This window comes from Ictalurus punctatus, chromosome 13 (assembly GCF_001660625.3).
Source record: "Ictalurus punctatus breed USDA103 chromosome 13, Coco_2.0, whole genome shotgun sequence".
In the NCBI taxonomy this organism is placed as follows: Eukaryota; Metazoa; Chordata; class Actinopteri; order Siluriformes; family Ictaluridae; genus Ictalurus; species Ictalurus punctatus.
Genome location: NC_030428.2, coordinates 17,867,893 through 17,880,372, shown reverse-complemented (window position 1 = coordinate 17,880,372; position 12,480 = coordinate 17,867,893). Strand labels below are relative to the sequence as shown.

General features: G+C 38.2%; 1 protein-coding gene across 2 annotated transcripts in view; it reads right to left on the bottom strand.

Annotated features, from left to right (window-relative positions):
• svila (supervillin a) overlaps positions 1 to 12,480 on the bottom strand; it is an 81,425-nt gene that overhangs the window by 55,786 nt on the left and 13,159 nt on the right. Inside the window, exon 1 of one of the 2 annotated variants that reach the window (XM_047159279.2) lies at positions 5,838 to 5,989. The exons of the other annotated variant lie outside the window; for it this stretch is intronic. The gene's annotated coding sequence lies outside the window, so the exon portion shown is untranslated. Of the gene's footprint in view, positions 1 to 5,837; positions 5,990 to 12,480 lie in introns of those variants that run through there. 2 annotated transcript variants of the gene reach the window in all.

The following is a 12,480-nucleotide window of genomic DNA, read 5'->3' as shown; positions in this document are numbered from 1 at the left end:
CATCCTGATACTGGTTCACTAGGTCACGGACTGAGAATACCATCAGTCTAAAAACTCTGTTGGGGAGGTAATGTTATAAGAAAAAGCACCCAGACAAAACATTTTTAAAAGTGCTAATTTATGTACTTCAGGAACTTGCATGCAAATGATAGTCTGTGAGACCAGGTTGCATATTGTATTTTTACATGTAATGAAAAGAGGGTAATTTCTCTGTATACTTTACATTGCATGATGCACATATTCACAAGCTCATCTGTTTCAATTAAATCAATGAATATTTTGTACTTGCATAGCTCTACAGTTACATTGTGTCATGAAGATGGAGAAGACAAACGGAGACAGAAGACGACGATGAAGACAGAAGAAAGGAATAAACAAATTTATCCCAAATGTATTTTGTATTACTTTGATTCATTTACTATTTTCTGCATTTGTATTCCTTTTAACTTATTTTTTCCATTACTTTTTAGATTTATGCACTTATTTATTCCTGCATTAGATCCCATATATTTAAGCATGAATAAATATAAAAATAAAATTTGTCAAGTAATTTATTCCTTTATTTAATTTTCCTATTATTATTACAGCTATCTATCCGTCTATTTAATTTCTGCAGGTTTGGTCGTCCATATAAGACCGTATCTGATCAGATTTCAAATGTAGAGCAGAGGCACTGCTTATTCTTTTTACACTTTGTGGAAATGTTATTTAATTGCATGATTTTGGAAAGATGTATATTCTGTAGTGTAAATATTTTTGATATGCCATTCTTCCCATCTCCTGTTCTTCATCCTCGACAGTGCTAAAGATAACATTTTATTATGGTTTTCAATATCCGTTTAAAATCTGTTAAAGTCTATCGTGCCAAAAAGTGCATCGTATTACTCTGGTCCACACCTAAAGTGCCCTCTGTAGAGTTGTGGTTTACTCAGATTTCAGTCTGGTTCCCCCTAGAGAAACTAACTTATACCAGTACAAAAATCTCACGTGATGGAACGTTTACTTACACCTCTGTATTTATTTTGATAAGCTAAATGTCTTGAAATGTACATTTCCTTTATGTAAAAATGTTCAGAAATAGTATTGGTTTATACAAAATGGTATCTTCAGTATGCACTGAAGTCGAAAAAAAATTAATTACAAGATTATTCTGCTCTGAAGTATGATTAAATAAAATAAATAAACCAGACAGGAGTATTCCAAAAGGGATCAGATTACATTACACTCCATAAGCAAGCTAAATGATTAAAGATGTAAATCAGTAATCATGTAATCACATAACTGGAAATCAGTACCAGATTCATTCAGTACCAGTGATCGATTTCAGCATTTGTTTCATACAAACTGGTAAACGAAAAGTACTTTAAATAGGACACTATAATGCAAATACAGAGCTTTCATATTTGTGTTCATTCCAAGACCCTGACGAGAGACAAGGATAGCAACACTGTGGGACTTAATATTTGTGAGTTTGTGCAGGAGATCAACATCATAATGGAGCTTGTTTTATATCCTGAAATTGATAACACCACTCACTGCTAATGTAAAACTGCACATAGCATTAGCACACAGCTAGCCAGGTAGTTAACAGCTAGGAGACTAGGTAAGATTTGTCTCCTGCAGAGGTGATGGATTTAAGTCTTTATTTTCATGGTCATATTTTCAGGTGATTATTTCAACAGTATCCATTCCACACTTATTAAAACTTTCACGCTGTTCATAACCAACATGCAGGTTTTGTAGCTAAACGTTTCTGGTTACTACATTGTCCACCTCTAACAAAGCATGTTGGACCTATGAACCAGGATAGATTAAAGCTGCTGAGCCTATTTTGTCAAGAAACAACCTGAGCTAATGTGAAATGTTCCCCAAACTACTGTATAATTACTGAAAACATGGTGCAATGGTAACATAACCTGAAAACCAAACTGCACAATCATCAAATAAGCAAATGTTAGCCAAAAAAAAAAAAAAAAAGCAAAAGTTAGCCTTTCCAAAGTGTGTGAATTCTTTAAAGAAAATGCAGTGACTCACTTGAGCAAATTACCCCTACTACTATCACTGTGTTGGTTTAACAGTTATGCAAAGGGACAGGAAGGAGCTGTGGGGTCTCCAACAGAGCACGGGCCCTCCTGCAAACAGGGAGAGATTCCAGCATCCAGGATGAGAGCTGAGGAGGGAGATATTCTTACCGGAGCTTGTGGAAATCTGGACTCGGATCTTAGCTTTATATCACAGTGTGGCTCATCTGATCTTTCTAACATCAAAGTGAGAGCAGAGGGTATGGCAGGGGGCTGAGGTTACACTGGAAGTCTGTTGGAATGGGCAGCGTTGGGAGACTACAGATGAAAGAGTAACTTGACTAGACTCTAAATTAGGCTTGCTTGACAGCTGTGTGTTGATTTTCCTACTCAAACCCACCGGAGTCATCTTAGCAGTTGATTATCAAGTTTAGAAGGTATGAGATCAAGAAAAATCACCAAAATGTGACAGAATTTAGCACTCCAGAATTAAACAGTTTTGCGCTCCTCATCTAAAACAAACTGATGACTCAAGCGGTTACAGGTCACAGTTTCACGTTAGTCACGTTGTAGGACTGGACGGTTACCTCATTAATGATTTTCAAAATACAGATTCAAATGTATTTCTGCCTGTTACCTTATTATTTTTTTACCTAATCAAGTTCCTTACTTCAGCGGGTCTCATCTTTTTTTCTGTATGGCTGCAACTCTCCCAAAAAGTAAAAAATAATAATAAAAAAATAAAAAAATAATAGGAAAAAAAAACCTCCGCTCTGGAGCCCTAAAATCATTCTACAAACGCAGACTGCACTGAAAACCTTCAGCTGTGTAATCCGCTTCTTTCGTAAACACGTTACATTTACCTCTGCTAAAGTTGCAAACATGTGCGGAACTTCATAAACGACAGCTATCGAAAGCAAATATTGCTACGATAACTAAATGAAAATCATCTACTTTGTCTAAGTAATGCTACACACTGCCATGGTAATTAGATTTTTTTTTAAAGACCGTGATTATATTGACAATGAAAGAAAATTTATGCAAAAATCATTCATTCATTCTTGAAAAGTATCTGTCTGAGAAACAAGAACAATAAGTGGATTTGATCTATTGGTTTCTTTTTATTGTTAAAAATATAGAAAGATTTTATAATACATTTTTACCGCTGGCTTGTGTGTTTTGAAATGGTCAATTAATACCACGGCCCTGGGATATGTTTGGAGTAAGTTATACTGAGAAAATTTCAAACCATAACAATGACTCTGGCTTGACAGATGGTTTAATAAAATGACCTCAACACTTCACCAAAGGAACCAGGCTGATCATACTTCCAGTGCAGTGGTTACAGGAAAGATTTTAGTTTCTAATCCATTGGAGATAGCTTTACTTAAACCAGGAATTCCTGTGGTACATACTGCCATACTGACCATGAGCCAAATGCAAAGTTTACAGAATGACCATACCTGTAACCCGGTATGATAGACCTCAGTGTGAGAGTAATTCAACTCTGATAAAGTATACAGTAACTGGTGCAAGTTCATCCAGAACCTCATACTCACTGGCTTCCAGTGGGTGAACTTCAACAACAGTACAAAGTAAAGAAAATGCTAGTCACATTTCCCTAAAATTATCACACACACACACACACCTCTACCCCTTGCCCCAATAAGGAGAGGTGTTTGCTCAGTGGCTGCCTCACTCAACCCTCCATTCTTTTCCCTAACTGGAGGCTTGTTTGGGTCACTGATGTCAATGCACACATGGGGCTACATGAGGCATGTGTGTGTGTTTGTGTATATTAGTCAGTGCCAGCAAAAGCACCGGTGACCCAATGGCCAGGCAACTCAACACAGGGTATAGGCTGATGTATAATTGTGGTATATATAGAGTATAGTGTATATGCTGGACAAGTTCCTTCTTAAACAAATGGACAGGTTTTATAAAAAGGTCAAACTTTAAAGTAAAAATGGGATCAAAAAGTCAATGACACAGTACATACCAGGAAATGGGACTGAATATATAGAGGGGTTGAGCTTTTAGTGAAATGGTAAAACAAGATTAATTCTACTAAAAAGGTATATGAGGACAGTAGCAATTCTAATCAGACAAACAATAATATGTGTTCTAAATAAAACTGTAGCGCTTGAGGTGCATCTTCAGTAAGTCACGTTGAGAGATTAAAATTCCTGCCATCTTTGACATCTTTAAATATGGTTGTTAAAGACACAGGAATGTTTTTTGTCATCTGTCACCCTTTATATAACCTATATCTTGTATATCTGTTCATTGAAATGGTTGTGAGGGTTTAACTAAAATGTACTGTAATAAAGTCAGAATCAATTCTGAGAGGAATTTTTAAAAAAAAATAAAAAATCAAAATCACATGATTAGCTAGTGAACCCAGACAAAATATGCACAGATAATGTAGTTGAGCTATTTTTAAAAGTGAAGAACAAATACAAGAATATCAAACACATGGAGAATGTTCATGGAATTATGGAGATTATAAAACAATCAAATGGCTTCAGCATTCGCGGAAAGAGGATTTAAAAACACAGAACACGCTTTTGGTACCATTTTCATGCTGATGGAAAGGCAAATTCAAGGGCCTTACTCAAGGGAGCCACTTTAAAAGTTTATCAACATTGGCAAAAGTTAAGTCTCGAAACCGCGCTGCAGTGTTCGTTCAGCACACATGCTACCTAAGCCAAAACTCAGTGCAAGTGAGAGAGTTTCTGAATTGACATGTAACAAGTAGAGATGCCTCTTAATCCACATTGGCTGAATGTTGGGGGCCCATATTACATGTTCCCCCCGCCCCCCACATTTACACAGCATGAAGCATCACAAAGACTGGAGTTTATTTTGCCCTCTGAGATCTTCACAGCAGACAGATTTTCTCCAAATATTACACATGACCCATTATTACTAACCACATTCTCCACTGTGGAGAAATGTAATCAATTAAAATCCCTAGATATTTGACTTTTCCCTGAGTTAAAGTGAGTTTGTTTCTGAAATCACAATCATATACAGCTACTTGTGTATACGTCAGGCTGTAGGAACAAAGCCTGGCTTGTGGACTCTGTGCGTGTGCGTGTGTGTGTGTGTGTGTGTTCTATTTTAGCTTCTATATTCTAAAGAGGAAAAAGCAGGTGGGGCTCAGTGAACAGCTATAGAGTCTGGAGGACTAGTTAATCTGCCACACCACACACCCAACATCACCAGCCACTCATGTATATATGCATTATGGGTAAAACTTCATGCGCATATTCAGCTGCATTAGTAAATGTACACTGACTCACAAAGAGGCACCAAAGATTTTGCATCACACTGATGTAGGAGTCTATTTAATTAGTTTACACCCACTTAAATCAGTTCTCTTATAGTCAATATCTAAACACACACACACACACACACACACACACACACACACACACACACACACACCGCCTTAAAATATACAATTTGAGCCAACTGGCAGACATTGGGCAACCTTGGGTGGTAGACAGGTGGTACATAAACTGAACAGACAAACAGGAAGATAGACAGATGGATAGATAGACAGACTTAATTTTCACAACAATTCAGTATTATCTGTATTATAAAATGCATACTATAAATAAAATTCAAAAATGTGAGCAAAATGTAGTCATAAAAAGTATTGATCCACAAGGATGGAATGTACTGCAGTAATACACTGCAATCATCATCATCATCATCCAGCTCTAACATACCAGACAAAACCAGCCTACACTTACAAGTAATCTGAGGAAACTACTAAACAGAAAGGAAAAAAAGTAACAGCGAACTTACAGAATGTCCCTGTGCTGCTCTGCTGTTAATTACAGATGAGCCTTCATCAGGGACCAATTAACAAATTTCAATGTGGAGCAAACAGGGGGAAGCGTGCGGTCCTTCAAGTGTGATCGACTGCGCAGAATGTCAGTCAATGACCAAGTGACAGGAGAGCAAGGGGCCACACATTGTAGACAGGTCATGCACATGTACACCCCTTCCCCCCATTAACCCACCCCTCAAGAAAAAAATGAGACGCAGCTAGCTCCACACACTTCAGGGAGGAATCAAAACCACACAAATAGCAACACGGTGGTTTCCCACTGCTGCTTCACCATTGCGGACCGTGCCAACATCTAAACGCAGGCAATTTAAGGTGAGGGAGCGAGAAGTGCATGCTGGAACAGGAGATCAGATGACCGCAGGCCAGGGTCACACAAATGACCAAGGTCTAACCTCATCAAGTGTGTGTGTGTTGGGGGGGGGGGGGGGGGGGGGGGGTGAGTAAAGATCAAGGAGTGAGTAAAGATCAAGTCTAAGCTGAATGAATAGAAGTGATTGCATTACATTTGAGCTTGTAATTTATTTATTTTTTAATCTTGAGTAGCATTATGGTTTCATTCAGAACCACTAATGCCAATCCATCACAGGGTACCATGTGTTCACTCATTCTCAGGCTAATTCATACCTAGAGGCATAGGCAATCCACCTACCAGCATATTTTTGGAAATGGGAGGAAACTGGGGTTTCCTCCAGGTTCTCATGTCAACATGTGGAGAATATGTGCAACCCTATACAGACAGCATCCCGAGCTCAGGAATGAACCAGAGACCCTGGGGGTGTGAGGTGGCAACAGTAGACACTATACCACCACTATGGTTTTTATTTGCCATATTTGTGTTTATAAACCGAAGTGCCACTACTACTATAAGAAGAAAAGGGGGGAGGGAAAAACACACAAAAAAAAACTAAACCAACACCTGTGGAACACAAAAAGAAAACAAAACCCTGTCAATTGATATAAATCTATATTTATATAAATTATTTTACACAACATATAAAAAATATATTAGAAAAAGAAACAATTGGTAGCAATTACTCTGAGGAACAATTTTGATTGTTCAGTGTTTAAAAATACTGATAATACTTACAACACACTTAGAAAAGAGCTGCCTAGTCACTGCAAACTTTAAGTGACATTTATTCATTTGGTAAACACTTCCAAAGTGACCTCATACAATCTGAGCAAATCAGAGTTAAGGGCCCTGCAGTGACTCTGACTCTCGTGCTCACTATTACTGGACGTTAACCGAAGAGATACTACTGCAGATCATTTTTCATTTAACTCACAAAATTCTAAAAGCAAGAGATTTACTGTATACAAATAGCCTTTTCATACACAATAGCTCCATCTAGTGCTCACTCTGCAAAAAGTCATGTGTGCACATGCAAACACACTCAAATCTCTGTGTTTGTGCAACAAGACAAGCTTAGATTTTATTGCTATAATTAAACACATTGTAAACAACATGCTTTAGGAATCTCGGGGGAATCCAGCAATCTGAGCAGAAGTGTGTGTGCATACACTTGTGACAGTTCAGCATGGCGAACCACACAGGCCTAGTTCATAAGCTACGTGAAAATATTCACGTTTGTATCGCAACTGTCGAGAAGCCAAGGATGATAAAGCGGAGTAAATGTGTATCCACTTAAATATGAGGAGTGAGAGCGAGAGAAAGAGAACGAGAGAATGTGTATTCCAAAATGGCCACAACTCGCCACAAATAAAATAAACTTCTGTTTTCATATCAACAAAAGCTGAATACAGGCTTGTTTCACTCATTTTACTGTACCACTAAACAACACAAGAGATGAAAGAGGCTCTTTTGTCCACTTTCCATGCCTCAATCATCTCACTCACACGTTTACGTCACTGGACCTTTTCACTTACTCACTGTTGCTTCATTCTTCTGAAGCCACACTGAAGCTCGTATTCAGCAGAGTATGCCTGCATAATGCTGCTGTAAAGTAGGTGGGTGTGTAATTAAGACAACTACAACACACATTTTGTATTATACATGCTTGGCATATTTTGTTTTATACAGTGGTAGCATGCGGGTTACATGAACACCAGTACAGTAGGTTTACATTCACACAGCCAATCATGCTACAGCTCTCACTCAGTCATACACAGCAGGTTGTGGATTCATGAGTTACAGAGACATTAGTGCAGACAGGAAGTGGTGAGGTTACACTTGTGTGGTCCACTTTCATTACTGTGTCTTCTAGCTTAGACAGCAATTACACAACCAAGGTCCAGTTTAAAAAAAACCAACAGTCCAAACATCAAACAAAACACTCACATCAGATGAGGAGACAGGCACAGCACTGTTAAACTGACACAAAGCTTTAGTAGGGGCAGAGAGGGTGCTGATGTGCACATATCAACTGAATAACTATAGACCAAGCACTGGCTGGCACAGAGAAAAAACAAACGAAGAAGAAGAAGAAGAAGAAGAAGAAGAAGAAGAACAACAACAACAACAACAGGCTAAGGCCCTTATGATAAATATGCACTGAATGTAGTTCCTGTATTGAAAATAAAGTAAAAAATAATTCCTCAGGGCTCATGCATCATTTTTGTGAGAGCAAGACAGTTACCCTTTGAAGGCAAACTAAAAACAGACAAATTTACTATTAAAAAACAAAAAACAAAAGGCCAATCCTAATTGTGACCATTTCTTTCATACAGAAGAGCTATTCTTCAGTAACTGACATGTAAAGGAATACAAACTAACATTGTGCCGTTGAGAGAAGTCAAAAGACCTTCTACAGCTTATGATGTTTTATAATGAGACATGCCACAAACTCGTAGCTGCCCCAGATAAACCACATGGGTCTCCAAAGGAGCTCTGAACCCCATTACTGCATAATTAATGAAATACAGACCCAGAACAAGAGCCAGATGAGAGAAGCCAAGCCTCGTCTTGTCTCCAGATAGTCATGTTGGGTCTTTTTCTACTCCTTAACACGTATACAGCTGAAGCACGGTAAACAGGAAGATATACAAACATACAACAAATTAAAGGGAGGAAAAAAAAAAAAAAAAATGATGGCTCTGTTGTGCTGTGCATTTTGCTGCCTTGGTTGGGGTTCACTTGACCCATTACATGAAAGCATCCCTGCAAATCATTACAAAGATCATCTTCATCCTGTGAAGTTGAATCTTGAGAGAGAGAGAGAGAGAGAGAGAGAGAGAGAGAGAGAGAGAGAGAGAGAGGTCTCTTTCAGGGTGAAAACATCCCCATCTATAGGGCATAAGGGCTCACTGAATGATTTGATGAGGAGGTTGTTTGTGATAGATAGATAGATAGATAGAGAGATAGATAGATAGAGAGATAGATAGATAGAGAGATAGATAGATAGAGAGATAGAGAGATTCTTTTTTTTTTTTTTTTTTGTTTTTTAATAAAATAAAAATAAAAAAACACCCCTTCACAATCACCAGATCTCAACCCAGCTGAAAACTTATGGAACAGTTTGGACTGATGGGTTTGAACAATTTAGGGAGCATTTTTTGGAACGATGATGTTCATCTTTCAAGGACACTTCCAGAGACATGTAGATTGTATGCCAAGCTGCACTGAAGCTGTTCTGGCAGATCATCCTGGCCCAACACCTTACTAACTCACTTTGTTGTTTTCTTTTTTCCCTTAATTCGTCACTTGTCTATATAATGAAAAATAAGTTTGCTTGATGGGGTTTGGAAAAAAAAATTAAATAAAAAAATAGAATGAGACCTCATTATAGAGATGCATGATTTCCTCTATGAAGAGGTCAGAGGAAGAAAGGGAAAGAGTTAGTACTGACAGTATGACTTAGAGCCTAGAAGAACAAAACAAAGGGATGTGACAAATGATTCAAATCTGATTTCACATAGCACACCAGAGGTTTGGTTAGCCCTTACATTTCATACATTACAAAACATTTCATTAGCATATCATTGCCCACTAGGGAACTGGTATTTATCAGGTTCAACAGTAAACTGAGGACTTGTATAACAATGAGTAAAAATGGATGAAGACCAGGGCTGCAACAACTCCATCCATCCATCCATCCATCTTCTATACCACTTAATCCTTTTCAGGGTCACAAGGAACCTGGAGCCTATCCCAGGGAGCATCGGGCACAAAGCGGGGTACACCCTGGACAGGGTGCCAATTCATCGCAGGCACATACACACACCCATTCATACACTACGGACACTTTGAACATGCCAATCAGCCTACCATGTATGTCTTTGGACTGGGGGAGGAAACCGGAGCACCCGGAGGAAACCCCCACAGCACGGGGAGAACATGTAAACTCCGCACACACAGAGCAGCGTTGGGAAACGAACCCCCGACCCTGGCGGTGTGAGGCAAACATGCTAACCACTAAGCCACCATGCTCCCGAGCTGCAACAACTAATTAATAAAATCGATAATAATCGATTATGAAAATCGTCGTCAATGAATCTCATTATCGATTAGTTGGTCTGCACACTGCACGAGGTACATTTACTCACTAGGTTACCTCTTTTCCGAACACACACTTCAGAGAGTAAATACTACAGTTGTGTCCCAAATGACGTACACTTACATTATGCACTGTGTACTCTACCGTCTAGTGTACGAATTTTAGGAAGTATCACTAGCGGGGTTTTTTTTACTAACCGGAAGCATAAGCCGCTTCCTAGTCGACGGCGCACGATATCATATGCACGCTAGCTTCAGCAGACACCCAGACTCACCGACAGTCCCTTTCTTCAGTTTACTGTTTATGTCCCAAATGCTGTGTGTGTGTAAGGGGCAGGGGAAACTGGTGCGAGTTGCTTAAAAGGTTTAGTTTGTCATTATATTCTGTATTTGCGCGTTTGCAGTGTAAATTCTGTCGTTTATTATAATGGAAGTGATGTGTTAGTAACGAGGCCGTGTTGCTGATCACATGCAGTGTAGACACCATGATACAGAGTGTAGTGAGTAAGATCTGTAATGTCTGATAAAAACATTATGATCAAAAGTAAACAAGTAAAGTTCTGTGCTTTTTCTGCATTCATAAAAATAAAGCATAAATACTAGAAAAGAATATATTTTTTATATATATATATTTTTTTCCTTTTAGTTTAGAAGTATTTATGCATTATTTTTTATGGATGCACAAAAAGAACAGAATTAAACCACAGTCCTAAATTAAAATATATATTCTGGTGTGCGTGTGTGTGCATTGGGTTCTTTTCTGTTTCGGACAAACAGTTGTTTTAGTCTGAAGTTTATATTTGTAACACTCTGTGGATTTTATTATAAATAAATAAATAAATAAATAAATACATAAATAAATAAAGGGTACTGAAAGTTTGCCCCGGCCCATCCGATTAATCGGGAAGATTTTTTTTAAAAAAATCAGCCAACTAATCGATTATGAAAACAACCATTAGTTGCAGCCCTAATAAAGACAAATAGAATTTTTTTTTTTTTTTTTTTTTGAAAGACTGAATTCATTTTCTAAAAATAAGATGAGAGAGAGACAGAGGGGGGAGGGAGAGAAACAGGTTTTAGCTTGGTACACAAAGTTTCTAGAGAAACAGGACGCTTGAGACAAAAGCTTTTCATCAGTTGTGCAAGCAAAGTGCTTCTGAAGCTGCATTGTAAATATGACAACTACCCTGATTACCACTAACGGAGAGGGGGAGGGTTAAAAAAAAAAAAAAAAAAAAAAAAAATAATGAACCCATTTGAGTTGTCTACTTCAACACCTGATGGAATACCATATTGGAATACCATATTGTCTAAGGCTGTATTTACACTTGCTTTTTAATACAAGATGGCTGCCGATGGTCGTTTGGATTGTCTCTTGTGTATGTCCTCAGATATTAACTCTTCTTCATGATGCAATGTCAATGCAAATATGCAGTATTGCACCACATGACACTGTGTGCCACTGACTAAACAAACTATTGTTGTGTCTCAAATCACACTCTTATGTACTGTTCTAGACTCTTATTCACTACTGGGTTTCTTATGTTTAGTGTTTGAGTTTTAAAAATCATGTAGCCTTCAAATTGACTGAAAGGTCCGTTTTGCATACCAGTCTTCTGGATTTTATAGATTAATAAACACTTTTGAATGTAAGGCCAGAGTTTTTGATTTGAGATGTAGTTCATGACAACAATCCTGATGATGATGGAAACAGAGGACAACAGTGCCTTTAACATCACTGTGCATGAAATCATTTAGTCATTTTAGTTTGACTTGGAATCCACACAGACATGGATGTCTTGGCTCTGACGTGCCATCCAGTGGACATTGCTTTTAATCCTCCAGACGTACAAAATAAGCAAGTGAGCATGTACAATCATTGAAGAGTAACCACTGACCACGTTCCTACACAGCAACTGGCAAAAATACAGCTGCTGTACACATTGGACCATACTGCTCTTCTTCTTTCTGAAAGCAGATGTGACTGACAAACATCCTACACCACAGCTGCTTGGGGTCAGCATTGCTATTTATGAACCAAAACAAAAACACTGTCTGCAGCTTTCATTATTTCAGTTCATCTCTCAACTGCACAAAAATGGCTGATCAGAACTGTGCAGTCAATAATCGACAGGCGATTCTGA